Source organism: Equus caballus, unplaced genomic scaffold (genome assembly GCF_041296265.1).
Source record: "Equus caballus isolate H_3958 breed thoroughbred unplaced genomic scaffold, TB-T2T haplotype2-0000491, whole genome shotgun sequence".
Lineage (NCBI taxonomy): Eukaryota > Metazoa > Chordata > Mammalia > Perissodactyla > Equidae > Equus > Equus caballus.
Genome location: NW_027221895.1, coordinates 357914 through 383938, shown reverse-complemented (window position 1 = coordinate 383938; position 26025 = coordinate 357914). Strand labels below are relative to the sequence as shown.

Here is a 26025-nt window from a genome sequence, read left to right as displayed (position 1 = left end):
TATTTAAATAAGTTAGTCAACAAGGATGGAAAAAAAGAAAAACCCACGTTGAATATAGAACTAAAAATATTTGAATAGAATTTTATTTAAAATTTTAACATAACCACAGATTTTTAAAAGGAAAAAAATTTAAGGGGCTGGCCCTGTGGCATAGTGGTTAAGTTTGGTGTGCTCTGCTTCAGTGGCCCAGGTTTGTGGGTTCAGATCCCAGATGTGAACCTACACCGCTCATCCGCCATGCTGTGAGGGTGACCCACATATAAAGTGGAGGAAGATTGTCACAGATGTTACCTCAGGGACAATCTCCCTCTCAGAAAAAAAAAAAAAAAGAACAAATTAAGGAAATCAAATAACTTTTTTAGTGCAGTATTATAACAATATACATCCTTAGCAGGACATATTCTGAGGGGAAGAAAAAGTTCTTCAAAGATATTTTGCACTTTATTCAGTACGTTTGTTTTTGGTAGTGGTAATGTAACAATTCTGAAACTATTTCCTGCCTTTTACAGAATTGAACAAATGAGTAGTATACCAATGTCTGGAATAATCAAGTGTTTCACTATGGTAGAAACAAAATACAAATATGAAATGAGAAAAGAGTAAAAAGAACTTTATATTTTGGATTGGAATTAGAGGTATCATTATTAATTCATAATATGGTATAATCTATATCCTGATAGCAATGGAGAAACTAGCATCAATAATGGCAGATTCTAGACTACTGTAGAGGAAGTGTAAAGGGCATATGGAACATTTTATTGTGTAAATAATAAGTGATTCAAAAGATGGGAGATGTCTACAGCACACAAGAGCTAACTTAGAAAGTTTTGCATTAGGCAAAATTTCTAAATATGAGATAAATGTATATGAATTTTCATCTCATTATTCATGCAAATTGTGCATATGAAAATTTTCAAAATAAAAATGTTGAAAAGTATAAAAATCCTTAACTGAATTAAGACAACTCATATTCACTGATGGAAGCAAAGATTTGTCACCATTCTGGCAAATTATAATTAAAATTTATGTTATGCTATTTTTACTGTATTTCTGTCTCAAACTTATATCAAACTTTATAGATTATGATAGAACTTTTGGTTCTAAAATTTCAATTCTTGCTCTAGTGATTAGCTATTATGCTAATATCTTTTATAATGCTTGTAGTACATTTTATCTTTATTTAAATTTTTAATTGATTTTTGTGATGTTATACTGTATTCTATTTCTACTTTTCCTATTTTCTCTTCTTCATCATCCTCTTTTTAGTTGTTTTATTTCTACCCTGAAAAAATATGTATCTCTATATTATTCTACTTATCCAGTTTTATTTCTGTCTTTAATTAAAATGTATTCATGCTCATTATCACATTCCTCACATATTTTATTGATGTTTTCTCAATCATTAATGAATTGCTTGAAGCATATCTCCTAGTATATTCAATGATACAACTCATGACTACAGCTCTCCCTGTGTTATGTGTGTGTGTGTGTTTAAAAACTTGACTTTTTTTGTGCTGTTTTAGGTTCACAACAAAACTCAAAGGAAAGTGTAAGAGCTTTCTCATATTCCCCTGCCCCCACACAAGTATGTCCTCCTCATTACCAACATCATTCACCACTAGAAAGGTACATTTGTTACCAAGAGTGAACCTACATTGACACATCATAATCACCCAAAGTCCATAGAGTTTACCTTGGGGTTCACTCTTGGTGCTGTACATTCTATGAATCTGGACAAATGTATAATGACATATTCATCGTTATAATATTGTGCACAGTGGTTTCACTGCCCTAAAAATCCTCTATGCTCCACCTATTTATCCCACTCCCTTCCCAACTCCTGGCAAGTAGTGATCTTTTTATTCCCTCCATTGTTTTACCTTTTCCAGAATATCATTAGTTGAAATTACAAAGTGTGTAGCTCTTTCACATTGACTTCTTTCACTTAGTAATATGAACGCTATTTTCTCCATGTCTTTTTTTTTTTTTTTTAAAGATTTTATTTATTTGTTTTTTCCTTTTTCTCCCCAAAGCCCCCCGGTACATAGTTGTATATTCTTCGTTGTGGGTCCTTCCAGTTGTGGCATGTAGGACGCTGCCTCAGCGTGGTCTGATGAGCAGTGCCATGTCCGCGCCCAGGATTCGAACCAACGAAACACTGGGCCGCCTGCAGCGGAGCGGGCGAACTTAACCACTCGGCCACGGGGCCAGCCCCTCTCCATGTCTTTTCATGGCTTGGCAGCTCCTATTGCACCACATCCTAGTCAGGATCTAGTGTCTGTGTTCCAGATTTGGGCCATTCTAACAGATATGTAGTGGTAGCTCACTGTTATTTCAATTTGTAATTCCCTGATGACACATGATATGGAGCATCTTTTCTTATGCATATTTGCCATCTGTATATCTTCTTTGGTGAGGTGTTTGTTAAGGTCTTTGCACCATTTTTAATCTGGCTGTCTGTTTACTTGTTAAATTTTTAGGTGTTCTTTGTATATTTTGTACAACAGTCCTTTATCAGCTGTATCTTCTGCATATATTTTCTCCCAGTCTGAGGCTGGCCTCTAATTCTCTTGACATTGTATTTTGTTTTTTTTTGTTTTTTTTTTTTAAAGATTTTATTTTTTCCTTTTTCTCCCCAAAGCCCCCCGGTACATAGTTGTGTATTCTTCGTTGTGGGTTCCTCTAGTTGTGGCATGTGGGACGCTGCCTCAGCGTGGTCTGACGAGCAGCGCCATGTCCGCGCCCAGGATTCGAACCAACGAAACACTGGGCCGCCTGCAGCGGAGCGCGCGAACTTAACCACTCGGCCACGGGGCCAGCCCCTCTTGACATTGTATTTTGAAGAGAAGAAGTTTTCAAGTTTAATAAAGTCCAGTTCATCAATTATTTCTTTTCTGGATCATGTCTTTACATTGCATCTAAAAAAATCACCATACCCAAGGTCATCTAGGTTTTTTCCTGCTACTTTCTAGGAGTTTCATAGTTTTGCATTTTACATTTAGATCTATGATCCATTTTGAGTTCATTTTTGTGAAGGATGTGAGGTCTGTGTCTAGATTCAACTTTTGGCATGTGGATATCCAGTTGTTCCAACAATATTTGTTGAAGAGACTATCTTGGTTCCATGGTGTTGCCTTTGCTCCTTTGTCAAAGATCAGTTGACCATATTTATCGGAGGGGTGGAGCTATTTCTGGGCTCTCTATTCTATTCCATAGATCTATTTGTCCGTTTGACTATAGGACTGCTTATTAAAACAATCAAAAGGAGCAGAAACATAAACAAAAAATATGACCTCATAAAAGTGAATATGTAGGCCACAAAGTGGGAGAATGTATTTACTGGAAATGAAATAATAGAATTCATATCTACAAATATAAAAATGCTAACAAATCAATAGGCAAAGACCTACTATCCAATAGAAAAATGAAGAGGGAAATTTAAATAAGCGCTTCATCATATAGCATATATTAGCAGCCAACAAGCTTATAAAAATTTCCTTAGCCTTGATAGCATCAATAAAATGCAAATCAAAACCATAATGCCATGTTACCACATCCTTCTAGAGTCCCTAAAATTAGAAGACAGGCGGGAAATTTTAAAAGGACATTGAGCAAATTCTACTCCCATAGATTTCTGGAGGAGTGTACATAAACACAAACATTTTGAAAACACTTTAGCATGATTTACTATTTGTAGACACAGCAGATTCTGTGATACAACAATTCCGCTATCACATACATGATCAACAGAAGTAGGAAATCATACAGATGTTTACTAAAAGATATGTGCAAGAATGCTCATAACAACATAATAATCCCAGGAAGGAAACATCCATTAACAGTAGATAAACAAACAAATCGAGATGTAACAATGCAGTGGACAATAAACAACAATATGAGTGAATATTAAAATCATAATATTAACCAAAAGTTGCTGAATATGAAAAGTACATATCATTTGATTTCATTCAAAAAAGGCCAAAAACAGGCAAAACAATGTTAGTATTTTAAGTCAGAACAATAGATAACTTTGTGGGGAGAAGAAATGCCATGACTGAGATTGGGGCATTGAGGAGATTTCTGAGATGTTGGCAGTAGTCTATTTCTTGATCTATTTGAAGGCTAACATGGTATTTTGACATTGTTCTCATTCACGAAGTGCTACACTTCTGAAGTGTGTACATTTCTGTATTTTTCTTACATTTCAAAATAATATTTATTTTAAAATATTGTTTACTTAGCAACAGTTAATGAGAGTTCATGGATAAGAAGTAACTTGTCTTAAACTTGTATTTGTTTTGATTTTTCCAAAAGGGTATATAATGATTTTATTTAAAAATACATTCTAGGGGCTGGCCTGGTGGCGTAGTGCTGAAGTTTGCACACTCTGCTTCGGTGGCCAGAGGTTCACAAGTTTGGATCCCGGGTATGGACCCAGCACCGCTCATCAAGCCACACTGTGGTGGCCTACCACATAAAATAGAGGAAAATGGGCACAGATGTTAGCTCAGCGACAATCTTCCTCAAGCAAAAATAGGAAGATTGGCAACAGATGTCACCTGAGGGCCAATCTTCCTCACACACACAAAAACATTCTAATTATTAAAATAAAAACATTAAATTAATGCCAGTGGAATGTGTAAATTCAACATCAGCAATGGAATATCCTGAAACAAAACAAACTGTCTAATACCCTCAATTATTTTTAATGCATATAGAAGAAAGCATTTTTAGTAAAAACAGACAAGGAGAAAAAATAGGTTTGTAGAAAGCAGTAAATACCTAATAGTAAATAGGGGAAATTTTAAAAAGTTTAATAACATTGGCAGTTAAGACAGATTGCCAGATTGGATTCTCAAAGATGCAAGTACTTTTTAATGGAGACATACTTAGAATACAAAGATATTAAAAATTATAAGTAAAAAATAAATATTCCATGAAGAAAGGATAATGTTTTCAACAAATTGGGCTGGGGGGAAAAGTGACTCTAGACACAGACCTTACACTTGTCACAAAAATTAACTCAAAATGTATCATAGACCTATATGTAAAACACAAAATGATTAAACTTCTAGAAAATAACCTAGGAGAAAATCTAATTGATCTTGGGTTTGGTGATGACATTTTAGATACAACGCCAAAAGCAAGATCCGTGAAAGAAAAAATCCACCAGATATGTTTCTGGAAGAGGAAGGGATGCAGCAGCTGTCTTGAATAATATGTGTGATTTGCATATTTGAAAATGGGGGTGCCAAATATGTGTGTTATAGTTGCTGGAATATCTTAAGGGGTGTTTTGAGCTCATCATAATGCATTATTTATTGCACCATGCTGCAGATTGTGTGGTAATTTTAAAAGGTGCAGAATTAATGAAATTGAAAATTGGTTGGATATTTTTATGGGGACTTATTATCTTGAAAAAAGATATCTTGTTTCCTAGTCATCTTTTAAAAAATAAATAATTTCCATAGAGATGCTGGGAAGAATCTATGCAAATGAATGAATTAGTGAAAATTGGCTGAATTTTTCAAAAGTCATTGTTGAATCAGGGCCAGCCTGGTGGTGCAGGGGTTAAGTTTGTGTCCTTCGGGGGCCTAGGGTTTGCCAGTTCAAATCCCGGGTGTGGACCTACCCACAACTTAAAAGCCATGCAGTGCCAGGCAGGCGTCCCACATATAAAGGAGAGGAAGATGGGCATGCCAAGCATCTTAGCTCAGGGCCAATCTTTGTCAGCAAGAAGAGGAGGATTGGCAGCAGATGGTAGCTCAGGGCTAATCTTCCTCACAAAAAAAAAAAATGAGTTAACAAAAAAGCCATTGTTGAATCAAACTCAACTTTCAGTCTTCCAACTGCTTTTTCTCTTCCTGAAATGTATTTTTAAAAGTATCAAACCGGATTCCTTCATTACTGCTATTGAGTGTTCTCAGACTTGTTGTGCCCTTGGAAACATTACCGTTGGCCTCTTTTCCACCAGCACAATAAAATGCAGACATCTTTTCATCATTTAAATGTACTTCCAATCTACTCTCATTGGATTAGCATAAAATAATTAAAGTGCACTGCTTTAAGTATTTCTGTTAAGTGTTTTGGAGAACTTTCTAGAAAATTTACACATTTTAGTCACCAGACGACATTTATAAAAAATGTCTCACTGAGATTCAATTTGATCTATCTCATCAACTGAATGTAAAAGATTTAAAGATAATCATACTTTGCTTTTAAATAATTATTGCCTGTTATGTTTAAAAAACAGATTACTGACTGTTATTTTCCAAGATTTAAAATAAATCTCTTTAATGATGCTTTATGTTTTGAATATTCATCTGGTAAATATATTGGGTTAACAAAACAAATCTGGAAGGCAGGATTATTGAAAAAATTTTTCTAGCCACATGTTCTCTTTCTTTTATGTAAAGTAAATAGTGTAACTTTCCAATAAAGAAATAACTTTAATATCTTCAGATAAACCTATAGATCCGTAATGACAGAACCGGTCAGATCACCTCTTTTATTTTATGAAATCATACAACTAGTCATTCCATTTCTTGTATGCTTAAACTCATAGGCACGTGATTTTCTGACGTTTACTAGAGAAGAATTTCACCAACTAGTAGAAAACACTTTCATTATCAGTGGTGAAAGCTTCATAGGAGCAAAAGATGTGTTTATAAGTAACTTTCTCTGAAAAATTCAAACATGCCTTTTCAGATTCAAGATGAGCTTCTTCCTCTAATTGACTTAAAACGTTTGAAGGCCATGTCTCATCTTTGAAACATCAGTTGCTTATCAGATATAGCACATCTCAATAAACTACCTATACTCATAACGCTATTTTGCCCTTTTAACGATAAATTTAATGATAGGTAGAAAACTCCTTTGCAATGTTCACTAAGACTAATTCATATGAAGAATGATCTAGATTCTTCAACTAACCGTGCATGTGGTGCTTCAATACTCTGTTGATTCTTCAATATTTTCCTAAGTATTTTTCTTAGGAAACTTTCCTATATACAGCGATCCTCAGATTTTTCTTTTCCTTAATATTCGGACAAAGATTTATCAACCTATTTTTTCTTGTCATAAAAAATATCTGAAATAGTTGTCTCTGTTCTGGTGCTTGTGATGTAGATCCACTTTAGAGTAATTTGTTACCACATTACCGACAAGAGGTGAGTATTTTCTCTGTCTTAAAGCACATTTCCTCACCCAGGGCAGCACTGTCCTCTGTCAATTTTAGTTCAGTTGTCACTTTAGTGTTTATTGAGAGTTTTGCTGGGGTGAGGGGGTGGCGGCTGGGGAAGGGGTTCTATTGTCCTTGCTCTGGTTGTGACTTACAGACATTTAGAATGGGAAGCTGATATCATTGAAGCTGGTATGATCCAAGTGTCTATTTCCGAGACAAAACTAACTGAAGATACCAATGTATTAAATAGTCACATCACACCTAATCTCTCTTTCGTGTTCTACTTTTTTCTCCCAAAGATTTTTATCAACTTCATATATACTATATACTATGCTAATTTTTATGCTTAGTGTTGATTGTCTGTCTCCTCTTGCCACCCACCTGTTCCCTCGTTATGGAATATGGAAGGTGTAGGGGAGGAAGACGTCTCCTCTACCTGCTGCGGGTTCTTCTGGCCAGAGAACGAATTAAATTCACATGAGACAGAATAACAGGAGAAAATTAAACAAAGCTTTATAACATGTAGACATGGGGGAGGCTCAGGCAAGCTGAGCAACTCGCCAAAATGGCTGAAGCCACCACCTTAAATACCCTCCTCAACTAAAGACAAAGGAGGATGTTGGGGTGGGGGGAGTCAGTTATATGAGGTTACCAGATTATACAGATTTAAGTCCTTGCCTTCCACATTGATTTATCAAGAGTTTTTAGCGATAAGGTCATCCCTCCTTCCTGGTACAGAGAGGGAGATACCTTTACAGAAGGAGATTTCCTTTACAATGTAAATGTCTCTTAACAAAGGGTAAGTAAATTCCACTTTTCTGAGTCTCTTTCCTGTCTCCAGTTTTCAAAAGTAACCAGCCCAAAATAATCCTCACGCCAAAGAGACATATCTTGGGGTGGCCAATTCCTGTCCCCCAAAAAGGGATCACTATGTACTTCTCTCATAGATGTATCCCAGGCATCCAGATGGCTAGAGGCTGAATAAACATGTGATGAATTAATGCAGGAATGTTTGGTGCAAAGTACTGTAGTCTCAGCTGATATATTCAGACTTTCATTATCTTAAATGTCATCAAAACATATTAGTCTATTTGAATATAAATTCATGCACATACTTTGGAGGAGAGATGGGGAAACATTTCAAAGAAAAAGTTCTTGGCCTCTTTTTTCTTACGTTAATTAAATAAATAAAAAAATTCTCATTGAAAGGGACATTGAGATTCCATTTTATCTTGCAAGTGGCATAGCCGTGCTCCTCCATTGCTCTTTTACTTTTCTTCCTTCTTTTTAAGTGCACTAAATGCTGAGATACATATTAGTCACCACACTCAGAGACACATTCAGGATAATCTTACACATTCTTTCCACATTGAATAGAATGTTATATTCTGGATAAATTTTACAGTTTTCCATTTTCCTTCACAAGTCCTAAGTAATCTCTATTTCTCAAAGCCTAATGTATTTCAATGTATGCCATGTGTAACTCAATCTCTCCTTCTTCAAAATTGCTGAAGTCTACTTAAATCCCAATACCTTTGCAACTGCTAGAAATTTTTCTTCACTCTTGCTATCATTTTGAGCTCACAATTTCAACCCTGAAAGGATAACATCCTTTAGCCAAAATATGCTGTGACTCCTGCCACTGTTGTAATTCTGCTTCAGAGAGTTTGTTCCCCTTTTTATTTCTATTTAAATTTTATCAGCTATATAAAGTGGATGAGAGGCCATAGAAAAAGCCTTTTAAATTTGTAAGTATCTAAAACCACTCTCCACCAACAGCCTTTGATAAAGTGTATCCCTAATTCTGGTGTTTTGCATTTAATTAAGGAAATAAGCCAGATAGACAAGAATCCTAAGGGAAAGGAACAACTAGAAATTTCAGATTTTCACTGTCTCACACACAAAGAAAAGGTAATTTTTAACCAAAATATTTAACAGAGTTATTTCAAACAGGTCTTAGTATGTATTTTGAATATTGATTTAGCCTGAAATTAAACTTTCTTTTCACAACATATTTTCTCTTTTTTGCTCCTTGGTCCTTTCCCTAAACTACTTTGAAGTACTCTTAATGAAGAAGATAAATACTTTAGAGGACATCCTATAAAGAATTAAGTAAAAGAGTAATTTACAGCAGCAAGTTATATAAACAAAGTGATCAACCCCCACCATATTGATGTTAATTTTCAATAGAGTTTAGTGAAAGCCAAATTTTCCAAGAGAAAGAACTGTGAAGAAAAATTCTCATTTGTTAATTTACAGTTTATTTTTTTATTGCAGTAACATTGGATTATAATATTACATAGCTCCCAGGTGTGCCTCATCAGATATTTTGAATTCTGTGTAGATTACATCATGTTCACCACCCAAAAACTAATTATAATCCATCACCACACATGTGCCTCTATTTTCAGTAGAATTTAGCGAAAGCCAAATTTTCCAAGAGAAATAACTGTGTAAACCAAAATTCTCATTTGTTAATTTACAGTTTTGAGGAAAAACACAAGGAACTTTTCATTCACTCTAGTCCTTGAAACTGAGTGCTAAAAACTGAGCATTAAGATATCTCAATGAGAGCATCAATGTTGATAACTGAAGGGAGTTTAATATAAAAATTTCACAGGAAACCAAAGTTCCTTAGAACCTCCAGTTTTATTAAAGTCACTGCATCCTCTAGACTAACATCTATAAAATTGAACATCTACAAAGATAGAATAGTTGTAGTTATAAATTGTATTATTTACACTATATTTGGCTACACTCAAGCAACATAAATTCAACTCGAAGGGCTTAAACAAATAGGGATTTATTCTTCTCCTGTAACAAAATGCCTCAAAGTAGGTGGTCCAGAGTCTGTGGGAGGCTTCTCAATGTTGCAAGTATTGTAGCCTCCCACTACCTTCTTGCTCCAACATTCCTAAGTGTGCCATTTATTTCTATGGTATTGTAATGGTTCCTGTAGCTTCATGATTCTCCTTTCAAACAGGTAAATGTAAGATATCTTTTTAAAAAGTCTTTGTCTCCCTCCTCCCCAAAATTAAAACAACAGAATTAGACATCAGCAGTAGCAACAATATCTTGGAAATTCCGTACAGAAATGCCTTGTCACCTGCTGGCCAGTATTGGGTCACGTGGTCACCACAGGTGCAAGGCATTATGGGGAAATGAAGAAGGATGAAAGTGAGAATAGATGCGGGTAGGCAATGAACTGTGTTTGCCACAGGGGCACCTTTTTTTTCTTGCTAAAAAGGTATATTGTCAAATGTGAGGAATAAAGTTTGATTATAGCTCTTACATTAATTTTATTGATTACCTTTATGTCATTTATACCCTTGTTTATTTGTTGTTATTGTTCATTAGATTTTTCTTGTACTCTTTCTCCTAGAATTGCTGTGTTTCTACGTGTGTTACATTGCATCTTTTGTGGCTTTTCCTTCATAGAGATAATTTCTTGGTAATTTAGCCCATATATTTTAATTGTAAATTATGACTTGTAGCATTAAAATGTACCTTTAATATTTAATACCATTTGACTTGAATTATACTTTTTTTTTTTTTTTTAAAGATTTTTTTTTTTTATTTTTTCCTTTTTCTCCCCAAAGCCCCCCGGTATATAGTTGTGTATTCTTCGTTGTGGGTTCTTCTAGTTGTGGCATGTGGGACGCTGCCTCAGCGTGGTCTGATGAGCAGTGCCATGTCCGCGCCCAGGATTCGAACTAACGAAACACTGGGCCGCCTGCAGCGGAGCGCGCGAACTTAACCACTCGGCCACGGGGCCAGCCCCATTGAATTATACTTTTTTAAATATAAAGATTGTTTGCTCCACTGTTTTCTTGTTTCCATTTTTCAGATTTGACTTTGGGCACTCTTTAGTTTTAGTATTTCTAATTCACTTTGAATAGGTATGCCTCTTTTATACAGATTATAAATACATCTTGCTTTGTGAGCTCGATTAGGAAAAACTCCTTTTTTTAGTTGTGACCTAAGAAAATTATGTTTTTCTACGTGACTGACAAATTTAGTCTCCACTCCATTATACTATTTTATAATTATATGTAATATAGTACTTGTGCCTTGTTTCATTCTTTACCAGATGTGTATTATTTTCTCTTGTATTAAAGTAAATTGATATTTAAGAAGGTTTGTATTTTTGTTCCAGTAGTTACCTTTGCAATTATACCTTAAACCTTTAAGTTCTCTCTTGTGTTTTGAAGCATTTTGTCATTTTTAAATGGTACACATTAAATCTCACATATTTCCTATAAAAAATCAGTGAGATTCTTCTTCTTCCTTGTTTTTCTTTCTGTTACCAGTGTTATTTAGTTGCGTTATTTTATCATAAACATACACATTTGTGCGTTAGTCTTCCACTCCCATAACCATCTTTGATCTGATATATATTAATATATAAATGTTAAATGTTCACAGCAGTCCTTTTGCCATCCTGTCTTGGTTGGATAAAGAACATCCTCTTGTAGATTCTTCAAGAGAATCTTGTGGGGATAGAATTCCCTAAGCTCTTGTATGTTTAATGTCATTCTAGTTGTTTTATCCTATGTTACTTGATTTTGCCTGGAAATTTGAAGATTTTTTCTTTATCTTGAAATCTAATTTTTTTTTCTAGGATATATATTGCAGGTGATTGTTCTAGGATAACATTCCAGGTGACTCCTGGGTCCTTTCAATATCCAGATTCAAGTCTTTTATTTCTGGAAAGTTTTCTTGGATTATAGTTTCAGATATTAATTCTGTTCCACTGTTTAGTTTTTGCTCCCCCCACTTCCCCAGGGACAGCAATTATGTAAAGGTTATTCCCTCTTTTCCATCTTCCTTTTTTATCTAATTTTCAGAAACTTTTAACTCTTACTTTATCTCATTTTTCTCTCTCTTTTACCTTTATTCAATACCCCTCAAAATTTTAATTCCCCTTTTCTCACTTTAGTTTTTATCTCTGAATTTATCTTTTTCTTTCATTATTTTCTGAGTTCAACAAACTTTCATTTTTTGTATTTTGTCCATTTTTGTTCTGAGTTTAAAATAATTCCTGTGTCAGTGTGTTTTTCATATCCACAAATGCTGGTTTGAGTATACTTAGTGTAAAGTGTTATCTGACAGAGTTTTCTGCTTCATTGTAGATTTTGGCAAAAATTTTCATCAGATGAAGTGTGTTGATCTTGAATTCTAATTTTTAGAAGAAATTTTTGTAGATTTTTTCCATTCTGAGGATTTGTGATAATTTATAATATTCCTAGTTCAATATTAACTTATTTTATCAGTGTAGCAAAGTATAGATTCCTACTTGGTTTTTTCTTTTTGGAGGAGGGAAGAATTTTGTTTCCTGCAAATTTTGTTTTCTTTTATCTTTTGGACTCTAAATTTTCTCCATTTTACATTTTTTCCCCATCACCACCCAAATACCAAATCAAATGATATTCCTCCTTTAATTATACTATACAATTTTATATATTATAAACAATAATTTTAAAACAAGCCCAAAGCACATTACATTGAACCATAGGGGAATAAATGCAAACATTTAAACAAGAATCACATTTCTTACAAAAAAGTTGGCAAATGATAATAAAAAATAGAAGTGAAAAAGGGAAAGTATGTCAGAGAATATGCATGTAAGGAAATAAAAGTTAAATGTGAATCATGAGAAATATCTTTAAAGAAGTAATAATGAAAATTATAATACTATTACATTTTATTAATATAATTCATTATATACAATATGTAGCAGAAAGTAGAACAAACAATTAATTCTCACAAATACATTTATGAATTACGGCATAATTATGCCCATTTATAGGTGAACAAATAGCCAAAGAGAGATTAAATGAATTTTCTAAGCTCACACAACTAATTAATGATGGAGCTAGAGTTTTATTTCATTCAGTCCAACACCAAAACCCACATTTTGAAGAGCCATTCTAGTTTCTAATTCTCTGTGTCTTCAGTTTGCCAAAACATTTTATCTAAAATCTAAATTTGAGAGCATTACATGAGCGTTATTAGACCTTTAGCTAGATCAATGCTTTTCCAGACAATATTCTTGTCGTTTACTGTTTAGAGAACAAATAAAACAATGTTGTGTCTATCATGAGCTAAGTTTAGTTACAGCAGATATTATTCCTCAAAGCCATGACTCATAGTCCTTAAGAAAATAGAATTAAAGAAAAATTAGTAAATTTCCAAAAAATTTCTCTTTTTGAATTCATATTTCAGAATATGACTAGTCTACTCACATCCCTATGGGGTTTTCCTTGATTTTAACTCCACTAGCAGTGAATATTTATATGTTTACCATTTTCTTTCTTATGTTTTGTAATTTAATGATTGTGAAGAAATAAGGGTGAAGGTAATTTTAATAAGAAAAATATTATATTATTAGAGTGAACATAGTTATCCAAAATTTCTACACAAGAGAATAATGAACACTGATTTTATTTTCTTTAATAGAGCCATTGTTATAGGGCTTTTCTTGAAAAATATCAATATTTAACACATGATATTAGTAAGAGCCACATATATTTTTACATATAACAAAATATAGTAATGGTCTTCATTCAAAATATTTCTTGTGAATTTGCACTGAGTTATGTTCTTCAATTTATATTTATCTAAATAATATTTCCTGTCACTTCTCTAAGCTCATATTCACTTAATTCTATCGGAAAGAAATATCTTTACTGATGTACAATATGTACTTGAATATAAAATATCTGTGTTTATTGTGTACTATACACAATGTACCATATCTATTGAACATACAATATCGATTTTTATGTTACCCTATTGATGACAATTTAAATGTTGTGTGTATGTGTGTGTATGTGTGTGTGCGTGTGTATATTTAGCAGTTGGTTCTGCCATCCTAAATATTCACCATTGTACTCTATCAGCTATGACTCAGCTCACACTACAGAATCAATTGATGTTTTATAGTTGAAGTCATAGATAGTAGAAAGTGCCGTGAACTAAGTCTTATAAATTTATTCTGTGAATTTAGATTTCATGGCATTTATATGAGGAGGAAATTTTTTTATGAGGAAAATATGCACTGCAGTCTTCTTTTCAAGTGTGACACTAAGATTTCCTCTGTGTTAAGGTTAACTTCAATATGACTTTCTCAGAGGATCTCATACTGCTAAACACGTATTACATACTCAGTAAAATTAGAATTTGCTGCACTGCTTTTCTAGACATTGTGACTTTTTACAAGGTTTGTAGAGATCAGTAGGAGCTTATGTCATGGAACATACAATCACATGCTTAACTAGCTGAACAAAATCATTAACTGGAGTATACAAATTTACTTAAGAAGAATAGATTTGGGGGTTGTTTTATTATAAAAGATGACAAATGTGAAAATTGTCATGGTGAAGAATGAAATGCCATATTTATTTACTTTAGTCCTTTCCGAAAGGGAAAGAAAGGAACGTGTAAAGCTTGCAACACAGACACAATAAGACTGCAATTTCTGGCTGAACAGGCTGAAGTGTAACATTGAGGCACAATCCATTATTGTGTAAAATTAGACACTCTGCCAAAATACTATACTCCAGTGATTTCAATATTTTTCTATTAAGCCTCCAAATCTATTTCAGTGTTTCATTGCTTGATTTTAAAATGTTAATGTTAAATATTTCAACCTTCCAAAAGTCAACTTCAGAAAGTTTTCTAAAATAAATATTGCATTCATATTCATGACCGTGTTCTCACAAATGAGCCACATGAAAATACAGTACAACATATTAAAATGTTAAAGTATTACTTAATTTGTTGGTTAGAGAAAACTTTAATAAACAGATATAAAAAGGATGTCGATAGTTAGATAGATAGATATAAACATATACAAAATGTATCCAATAAGGTCAATGCATTATACCAAATGCTCATATATTCAAACTTCTTTAATCCTCTTAAAAACCTTTTAAGGTGATAATGTAGTCTGCTGTATAATACCCTCTGAAGATAGCCATATCCTAACCCCTAGAACCTGTGATTATATTACTTTAATCAAAGTCCTTAAAAGGACTTTGTAGATGTAACTAAGTTAAGGGGCCTGGGATGGGGAGACTGTCCAGGTGGTACAAATGCAGTCACAAGGTTATTCATGAGAAGGAGGGCAAGAGAGTGAGAGTCACACAGAGATGTGTTGACAGGAGTAGAGGGAGAGGGAAACGGAGAGAATGAGGGAGAGAGAGAGAGATTTGAACATGCTCGACTGGAGGAAGGGGCCATAAGCCAAGGAACGTGGGTGACCTCCAGAACCTGGAAAAAAGCAGGGAAATGAATTCTGCTCTAGACTCTCTGGGAGGAACCCTGCCAACACTTTGGTTTTGGCGTCTGACCTCCAGAACTGTAAGATAATAGATTTGCCTTAATCTACCAAATTTGTGGTTATTGGTTGCAGCAGCAATGGGGTATTAATACAGTTATCTATTTAATGTCAGTTTTTCAGAAGTCGAACGAAATTATGTGACTTGCCCAAGGTATCACAACAAATAAATTGTAAATGTAGAATTAGAACCTGAAACCATACTCCTTCCATGGACTCATAATTTTTAAAAGTATTAATATTTGTTTGTCTCAGAACTGAATTTTAGAACACACTAAAAAGAAAACAGTTCAATAGGAAGGACTATACGTCAGTAACTGCAACGTACTATTATACGACATGAAACTATGACTATTGACCATCTACTGTGTGTCACGAGCTGTGCTAGATGCTTGAGATATACCAGATACTAAATAGATGGAGTGCCTGACCCAACAAAGACCATATACTTCTCCTGAATAGTTTACTTTTTCCTCAGGCCATATGACATAGAAGGAAAAGTCTTAATTGCAAAAAGAATAAATACAACTCTATTAAAGTCAGACTGTCTTTTGCAGGAGGCTCAGTTTTCCCCAAAGGAAGGTAATGGTAAATAAATAAACATGATGAACTAGTTCATGTTTTAAAGTTTACTTAAATGTTCTTGAACCAAGAAACCAAAAATAATTGTTTTTGTTCTGCATAAATATGAAACTAGAATATTTGCTTTCCCTATCAATCTAGATAACTATTTTTTCTTTGAAAAACTGCTATTCATTGGAATTATGATTCCAACTCATCTTTTTTTTTTTTTTTAAAGATTTTATTTTTTCCTTTTTCTCCCCAAAGCCCCCCCCGGTACATAGTTGTATATTCTTCGTTGTGGGTCCTTCTAGTTGTGGTATGTGGGACGCCGCCTCAGCGTGGTTTGATGAGCAGTGTCATGTCCGCGCCCAGGATTCGAACCAACGAAACACTGGGCCGCCTGCAGTGGAGCGCGCGAACTTAACCACTCGGCCACGGGGCCAGCCCCCCAACTCATCTTTAAGGAGAGTAATTTCTTTAACAAATTATGTTTGTCCATACATCATTTAGTCTTTTTATTTATTTTTATCTACTTATCAAGTAAACGTAAAAATTTAAATATATGAATTTCATTTCCATGGTTTTATACATGCTGCAATTCTCAAAATGTTTACCCATGGATAGAAATGCTATGGACATATGTTAAAGAAACCATTTAATGCACAGAAGGAAAAAAGAGAGAAATGTTTAAGTGGATTTTACTCCAAACACCATTTATACCGATGTTCCCTCTATGCATCAGAGTGACTCAGTTGAACATTGCTCTTTCCATCTCTCACCTTTTTTAAATATTTCCCTTAGTAAAGGCTAAGTACACCTAATAGAATCAGATCGGGGCATGAGAAAATAAATCAATGACATCAATGGGAAATTAGCTAAATATGTCATCAAAATTTTGAGAATTGACTTTCTGAATATGTGGAACATTTTCAGGGTAATCCTTTCATTAGGTCAGATCTCATGCGTAATATAAATCTGTTTACCTTTAAATAAAATGTATGTAGAGAATTATAAAATAGTTTTATTTTTAACATATATAGATATGTTTGATATCCTTTCATTATTTGTTCATAAAATTTTCACCGCAAATTTAATACACATTTATCTACTTAAAAATTGCAGTTTTCCTAAAAAATGAGGCTTAAAATTTCAATTATTCTTTTCAAAATATTTTCTGTTACCATCTCCACAACTACCTGTGGAGAATGAAGAGATCAGTGGATTGAAGAGATCACTTTGAATATATATTTCAATTCTACAAATTATAGGATGTATTGCTTTAAGCACTAAGAAGTCATTAATCCTGCAAAAGTCAGTAAGATCCCAAACTAGTTAATCTGGTTCCTCACCAGTTCATCTCTAAAAACATGTATTTGATTTTCTAACAGAAATAGTCTGGAAGTGGATAAGCTCTGTCCTTAATTCTGCTATAGTGTGTAACACTCTGTACTTAGGAGTAAGAAATATGCCTATAGGTGAAATTCAAACATGGTCATATTTCTATTGGATCCTAAGTATTATAAATATAAGAAATTTTATATTAAAATATTCAAATCTTTGCCTTCTTTTTAATTAACAGACTTTATTTTTTGAACAGTTTTATTCACAGCAAAATTGCGTAGGAATTAAAGAGTGCCCAAATGTTTCCTGTTCCCACACATACACAACCTCTCCCACTATCAACATCCTGAGCACAGTGGTCCATCTGCTACAATCCATTGACACAACATTGTCCCCCAAAGTCCATAGTCTACGTTAAGGTTCATCCTTGGTGTTGTAGAGTCTACGAGTTTTGACAAATGTTGAATGACTTCTATCCACAATTTACAGAATAGTTTTACTGCCCTAAAAATCTTTTGTCCTTGCTTGTTCATCCCTCCTTCCCCACTAACCCCTAGTAACCACAGATCTTTTTACTGGGTCTCCATAGTTTTACTTTTTCCAGAATATTATATGGTGGAATCATACAGTAAGTAGCCTTTTCAGACTGGCTTCCATCACTTAGTAATATGTATTTAGTGTTCATTCATTACTTTTCATGTCTTGATAGCTCATTTCTTTTGAGTGCTGGATAATATTCCATTGTCTGGATGTATCATCATTTTTTATTAACTCATCTACTGAAGGACATCTTGATTGCATACAGGTTTTGGCAACCATTTAAAAAGCTGCTGTTGATATCTGCATGCAGGTTTTTGTGTGGGCATGTTTTTGAGTCCTTTGGGTAAATACCAAAGAGCATGATTGCTGGATTGTATGATATGTTAATTTTTAAAGAAGCTACCCAAATATCTTCCAAATGGGTGTACCATTTGGCATTCCCTCCAGCAATGAATGAGAGTTCCTGGTACTCCACACGCTTTCCACTATTTGCTGCTCTCTGTGTTTTGGACTTTGACTATTCTAATGTCAAAGGTGTGTAGTAATATCTCATTTTAATTTGCAATGCCCTAATGATATGTGATATTGAACATCTTTTGACGTGCTTATTTTCAATCTATATATTTTTGCTAGTGAGGCATCTGTTCAGGTCTTTTGGCCATTTTTTAATGTAGTTGTTTGTTTTCTTATAGTTGAGTTTTAGTAGTCTCTGTATATTTTGCATAGCAGTTCTTTTATAAGATATGTGTTTTGCAAAAATTTTCTCCCAGTCTGTGGCTTGTCTCTTGAAGCGATATTTTCCAGAGTAGTAAATTTTAATTTTAATGAAGTGCAGTTTATCAATTGGTTTTTTCATATATCGTTACTTTGATGTATCTGAAAAGGCATAACCATACCCAAGGTCATCTAGGTTTTCTCCTACATTGTCCTCTAAGAGTTTTGTAGGTTTGTGTTTTTTCGCATATGTCTGTGATCCATTTAGAGTTAATTTTTGTGAAAAGTGTAAGGTCATGTCTAGATTTACTTTTTTACATGTACAAGTCCAGTATTTCTAGCACCATTTCTTGAAAAGACTACCTTTGTTCCCTTGTATTGCCTTTGCTTCCTTCTCAAATATCAGTGGACTACATTTATATGGGTCTATTTTTGGGCTCTCTTTTCCATTTTATTGACATGTTTGTTCTTTTGATAATACTACACTGTCTTGATTATGATAGCTTTATAGTAAGTCTTGAAGTCAAGTGGTGTCAGTCCTCCAAATTTGTTGTTCTTCAATATTGAGCTAGCTATTCTGGGTTTTACCTCTCTATAAACGTTAGAATCACTTTGTAAATATCCTCAAAATATTTTCTGGGATTTTGATTGGGATTGCATTGACTCTATAAATCAATTTGGGAAGAACTGACATCTTGACGATATTGAGTCTTCCTATCCATGAACATGGAATATCTCTCCATTTATCTAATTCTTCTTTGATACAGTGCATCATCATATATATATATGTATATGTATACCACATGTGTGGCAGTTTTCTTCACATAGATCTTGTATATATTTTCTTAGATTTCTACCTAAACATTTAATATTTTGTGGTGCTAATGTGTTTTTAATTTCAAATTGCATTTGTTCATTGCTAGTTTATAGGAAAGTGATTGACTTTTGTATATTAGCCTTTTATCCTAAACCCTGTTATAATTGCTTATTAGTGCAAGGAAGTTTCTTATCAATAATTTCAGATTTTCTACATGGACAATCATGTCATCCAATAAACACAGTTCTATTTCTTCCTTTCCAATATGTGTATCTTTTTTTTTCTTGTCTTGTCTTTCTGTGTCAGCCAGAACTTCCAGATGATGATCAGATTGGAGGTGAAAGGGAACGTTCTTGCTTGTTCTTGATCTTAGTGGGAAAGATCTGAGTTTCCCATCAAGTATGATGTTAGCTGAGGATGTTTTGCAGATCTTCTTTATCAAGTTGATGAAGTTATCTTCTGTTCCTAGTTTTCTGTGAGCTTTTATCATGAATAGTGTTAGATTTTGTCAGATGCTTTTTCTGCATATCTTGATATAATTATGTGGTATTTCCTTTTAGCCTATTAACATGGTAGATTAGATTAATTGATTTTTCAAATGTTGAACCAGATTTGCATCCCACTTAGTTGTGATGTATAATTCTTTTTATACTTTTGTGAATTTGATTTGCCAATATTTTGTTGAGCATTTTTGTGTCTATGTTCTTGAGAAATATTGGTCACCAGTTTTCTTTTCTTGTAATCTCTTTGTTGGCATTGATATTAGGGTTATAATGGCCTCAGAGAATGAGCTAGGAAGTATTACCTCTGACTCTATCCTTTGAAAGCAATTGTAGAGATTCGGTAAAAGTTTTTCCTTAAATGTTTGGTTTATTTACAAATGAACCCCTCTGGACCTGGTGCTTTCTGTTTTGGAAAGTTATTAATTTTTGAGCCAATTATTTAATAGATATAGTCCTATTCAGATTGTGCATTTCTTCTTGAGTGAGTTCCTGTAGGTTGTGTCTTTCAGATAATTAGTCCATTTCATCTAGGTTATCAAATTTGTGTGATATTCCTTGATCATCCTTTTAATGTCCATGGGATCTGTAGTATCATCCCCTCTTTTCTTTCTGATATTAGTAATTTGTGTTCTTTTTCTTTTTTCTTAGTCTGGCTGGAGCTTTATTGATTTGATCATCTTTTCAAAGAGCCAGTTTTGATTTTGTTGATTTTCCCTATTGATTTCCTGTTTTCAATTTTATTGAGTTCTATTCTAATTTTCATTATTTCTTTTCATCTGATTACCTTTTCTTTTTTTTCTTTCTGCTTTTTCTTCCCAAATCCCCCCAGTACATAGTTGTATATTTTAGTTGTGAGTCCTTCTAGTTTTGGCACATGGGACACTGCCTCAGCGTGGCCTGATAAGCCGTGCCATGTCTGCGCCCAGGATCCTAAGTGGCGAAACCCTGGGCGGTCTCAGCGGAGCGCTCAGACTTAACCACTCAGCCACAGAGCCGGCCCCTCTGATTACCTTTATATTTAACTTTCTCTTTTTTCCTTTTTCCTATGGAGGACGTTTAGATTATTGATTTAAATCTTTCTCCTCTTCAAACACATGCATTCAATGCTGTAAATTTCCCTCTAAGCATTGCTTTCCTGCTTCCCACAAATTTTAAGATCAGATTTTCATTTTCATTTAGTTCAAAATATTTTTAAATTTCTCTTAAGATTTCTTCTTTGACTTATGTATTATTTAGAAGTGTTTTGTTTAATCTCCAAGTATTTTGAGATTTTCAAGCTATCTTTCTGCTCTTGATTTCTATGTTAATTCCATCTGGTTAAGAGCAGACATTGTACAATTACTATTCTTTTAAATGTTGTGTTTTATAGCCCAGCGTGTGGTATATCTTGGTGAATGTTCTGTGTGAGCTTGAGAAGAGTGTATAATCCACTGTTGGAAGAAATAATTTATAGTTGTTCATTTTATCCAGCTAATTGATGGTGCTGTTAGTCAATCAAGCCCTTGCTGATTTTTGGCCTGCTGGATCTCTCTGTTTCTGATAGAGGGGTAATAAAGTTTCCAACTATAATAGTGGATTCATCTATTTCTCCTTGCAGTTCTGTCAATTTTTGCTTCATGCATTTTGTTGCTCTGCTATTAGATATATAAACATTAAGGATTGTTACATCTTCTTGCAATATTGACCCTTTTAGCATTAAGCAACGCCCCATTTTATCCGTAATAACTTTCATTGTTCTGAAGCCCACTCTGTCTGAAATTAATATAGCTACTCCCTCTTACTTTGATTAACATTGGCATGATATGTCTATCTCCATACCTTTGATCTAATCTTTATATGTCTTTATATTTGAAGTCTATTTCTTGTTAGAAACATATTATTGGGTCTTATTTTTGTATACAATCTGAAAATTAATTGATCTAATCTGCCTTTTAATTTGTTATTTAGACCATTGATGTTTAAAGTGATTATTTCTACAACTGTATTAGTATCTACCATATTTGTTAGTTTTCTATTTCCCATCCTATTCTTTGTTACCATTTTTGTCTTCCACACTCTTTCTGCCTTTTGTAGTTTTAATTGAGCATTTTACATGATTCTATTTTTCTCCTTTCTTGTCAATTAGACTTTTTTTTAAACTTTTTTTTTAGTGGTTGGCCTAGAAATTGCTCTATACATTTACAACTGATGCAAGTCTGCTTTCAAATAACACTATATAACTACAACTAGTGCAAATACTAAATACTCCTAATTCCTCTCTCCCATCCCTTATATCATTGCTACTATTCTTTTAACACTTACATAAATATGTACATATATGTAAACATGCATAATTGAATACATTCTTGCTATTGTTATTTTGAACAAACTATAATATGTTGGATCCACTAAGAATAACAAAAGGAAAAGTTTTTATTTATCTTCAGATTCTTTCTCCAATTTTCTTTCTATCATTGCGTAGATCTGAGTTTCTGACATACATAATTTTCCTTATTTCTGAAGAATATTTCTTGCAAATAAGGTCTGCTGGCAACTAATTCTCTCAATTTTTCTTGTCTGAGAAAGTCTTTATTTCTCCTTCACTTTTGAAGGAAAATTTCACAGGATATGGAATTCTAGGTTGGTGATTTTTTCTCTCAAAACTGTATGTTTCACTACACTCTCTTCTTTTTCATACATGTTTTCTGATTAGGAGTCAGATGTAATTCTTATATTTGCTCCTCTATGGATAAGAGATTTTTTCCCTCTGGTTTCTTTCAAGATTGTTTCTTTATCTTTTATTTTTGGCAGTTGAGTATGGCATGCCTCTAAGCTTTTTGGATCTGCAATTTGGTATCTGACATTAATTTCAGGTGAAATTTTCCATCATTATTACTTCAAATATTGCTTTTGTTCTTTTTTATTCTTTTTTCTCTTTCTTCTCCATCTAATATTTCCCTTGTGTGTGTTACACCTTCTGCGGTTGTCCCATGGTTCTTGGATATTGTGTTCTTTTTTAATTCAGTGTTTGTACATTTTCTTGTAAGTTTTGGAAATTTGTATTTTCATTTCCTCAAGCTCAGAGATTTTTTCCTGAGTCACACCCAGTCTACTAATGATCCTGTCAAAGACATCCTTCATTAGTGTTATGGTGTTTTTGATTTCTAGTATTTCCTCTTTATTCCTTCTTAGAATTTCCATATCTCTGCTTACATTATCCATCAGTTCTTGTGTATTATATACTTTTCCATTAGAATTTTTAGCATATTAATCATAATTTAAAAGAAAAATTCTGGTCTGATAATTCCAACATCCCTGTCATATCTAAATGTGGTTTTGATGCTTGTTCAGTCTATTCAAACCAGGTTTTTTGCCTTTTAGTATATCTTGTAGTTTTTTGTTGAAACGTGAATATGATGTACTGGGTAAAAGAAACTGCAGTAAACAAGGCTTTAGTAACTTAACGGTAAATTGTAGGGGAAGGTGAAGCATTCTCTAATCCTATGACTAGGTTTCAGTTTTTTGATGACCCTGTGTCCCTGGACTGTGAACTTCATTTGTGTTCCTCAGTCTTTTTCTCCTTTTAGGTGGGACAAGTCAGCTAGCAAGGCCTGCAGTTAAATTTTCCCATCCTCCAGGTAGTTTAGGCTCTGAAAAACTTTAGCAGGTTATGTCTGATAAAATAGTTTTTCTTGAGGGCAGCCCTTGTTCAGATGAACAGAATGATCTGGTATATTTTAAATGGCTTCTTTTTCCATCCCCCTGCTGGAAGTATGTGGAGTTTTTTCTCCAATGTTCATTGTGAAGATGTGATAGAGCTCCTGGAGGTAAAACTCACAGAAGTGTGGAGGGTCCCCCTGTAAGAGGAACCCCTGCAGTTTTTAACTCTCGGACCTGTCTACACAGAGATTCCAAAAATTTCTGAATTACAGTTCAGATTTCCCTATCCCAGTGCTAGTTCCCATAGAGGTATTTACTCATGGCGTGGAATGCTGCTCCAGTAAATTTGTGATTCTGTGTATCTGTCTGTGTATGTCTCCAATTTGGGGACAATGGTTTGCCCTGTGACTTCACTTCTCTGAAGAATCTAAGAAGAATTGTTGATTTTTCAGTTTGCTCAGTGTTTTACTGATGTAGTGCAGACTTCTAAACTGCTTATGTACTAGACGGATAACCCGAGATCGGCCTTCTTTTTAATAAATCAGATAGTCTGGTGACAATATTGCCCTGTGGCATAAAGGCTTAATCTGTTTCCACTGCATAATAGCTGCCCATTTTAAAGGGACCATGAGCTCTCGTGACTTTTACAATTCACACAACTCCAAGATGCCTTCTCTTGGATCTACTTGCTTCTCTTACTTTCCCTGGCTCACTACTGTAGACTCTTCCGCTTGCTCTCAGGTGACAGCTGATGGCAGGAAGGTGGTTCCTACCTCTTTTTAGTAGGCACTTGACAGAAGTATCTGGCCAATTACTCAGGTTCTCTTTTAAATGTAAATTTTTTGTTTACAGCGGTGAACTCAGTCAATAATACCTGTGCACAAAGGGAAAAATGCCACTCAACATCTTAGGTAATTTTTTTTTGAGGAAGATTAGCCCTGAGCTAACTGCTGCCAATCCTCCTCTTTTTGCTGAGGAAGACTGGCCCTGAGCTAACATTCTGCCCATCTTCCTCTACTATATATGTGGGACTCCTACCACAGCATGGCGTGCCAAGCAGTGCTATGTCTACACCCAGGATCCGAACCGGCGAACAGGGTTTTATTGCCAGGGGATGAAAATATTCTGAAAGTACATAATAGTGACGGTTGCACAATTATGTGAATATACTAAAAGCAACTAAATTTTACACTTTAAGATGATGAATTTTGCGGCATGTGAATTATATCTCAATAAATAGTAAAACAAAAGTAGAATATTACTTTTTTAAATTTTGAAATTTATGGCTTATTTTACATCTCTGGATTCTAAAAATGAATGAAGAAATGATGTGTAAATTTGTGCAAAAGAATAGGATAGAGGCAGTTTTGTAACAGAAAAAAAGGGATATAACCAATAATTCTGTATTGAAAACTCATCTGCACTGTGTAAAGAAGATGTGGTATATATACACAATAGACTACTACTCAGCCATAGAAAATGACAAAAGCATCCCATTCACAACATGGACGGACCATGAAGGTATTATGTTAAGCAAAATAAGCCAGCTAGAGAAAGATAAACTCTGTATGATTCCACTCATATGTGCAAGATAAACAAACACATGGACAAAGAGAACAGATTAGTGGTTACAGCGGGGGTGGGCACAAAGCGGGGAGGGGAACACCTATAAGATGACTGAAAAATAATAATGTATAACTGAAATTTCACAACGTTTTAAACTATCATAACCTCAATAAAAAAAAAGACTCATCTGCAATTCTTACTATTTTTGTGACTCTGAAAAAGTCTTGATATAAATTACAGATATTTAATTACTGGAACCAGACTTTGAATACACATTTAGCACATATATTTACATATATATTAATTTTAATATACATTTATAATTTATTTGGGTTTTTTGGTCAGAAGATAGAAGATTAAACATATTCTTTCAGTAACTTTAAAAGTCATCTTGAGCAAGGCCAGCCAGATAGTGTAGTGGTTGGGCTTGCGTGCCCCACTTCGGTGGCCTGGGATTTGCAGGTTTGCATCTCAGGTCTGGACCTACACACCTCTCATCAAGCCATGCTGTGGTGGTGTCCCACATACAAAATAGAGGAAGATTGACACAGATGTTACCACAGGGACAATCTTCTTCAAACAAAAAGGAAGAAGATTGGCAATGATTGTTAGCTCAAGGCCAATCTTCCCCACACAAACACACACAAAAAATCATCTTGAGCAAGTTGAAAGTTAGAAAAAAAGAGTAGGAAAAAACCAATCTATTTCAGAACTGAATTACCTTGAAGGCAAGTGTTGCATTTGGACCTAAAGATTTGAATTTCGCTTTTTCATATCTATAAGCTCAAAAAAAACAACCAAAACCACATGACGTTGA

The 26025-nt window shown here is 34.1% G+C and overlaps 2 long non-coding RNA genes across 2 annotated transcripts in view; one reads left to right on the top strand and one right to left on the bottom strand.

Moving 5' to 3' along the window:
- The window catches only part of LOC138922151 (uncharacterized), a 77399-nt gene that overhangs the window by 21541 nt on the left and 29833 nt on the right, over positions 1–26025 (bottom strand). The window lies entirely within an intron of this gene.
- The window catches only part of LOC138922152 (uncharacterized), a 54892-nt gene that overhangs the window by 10828 nt on the left and 18039 nt on the right, over positions 1–26025 (top strand). The gene's annotated exons all lie outside the window — the stretch shown is intronic.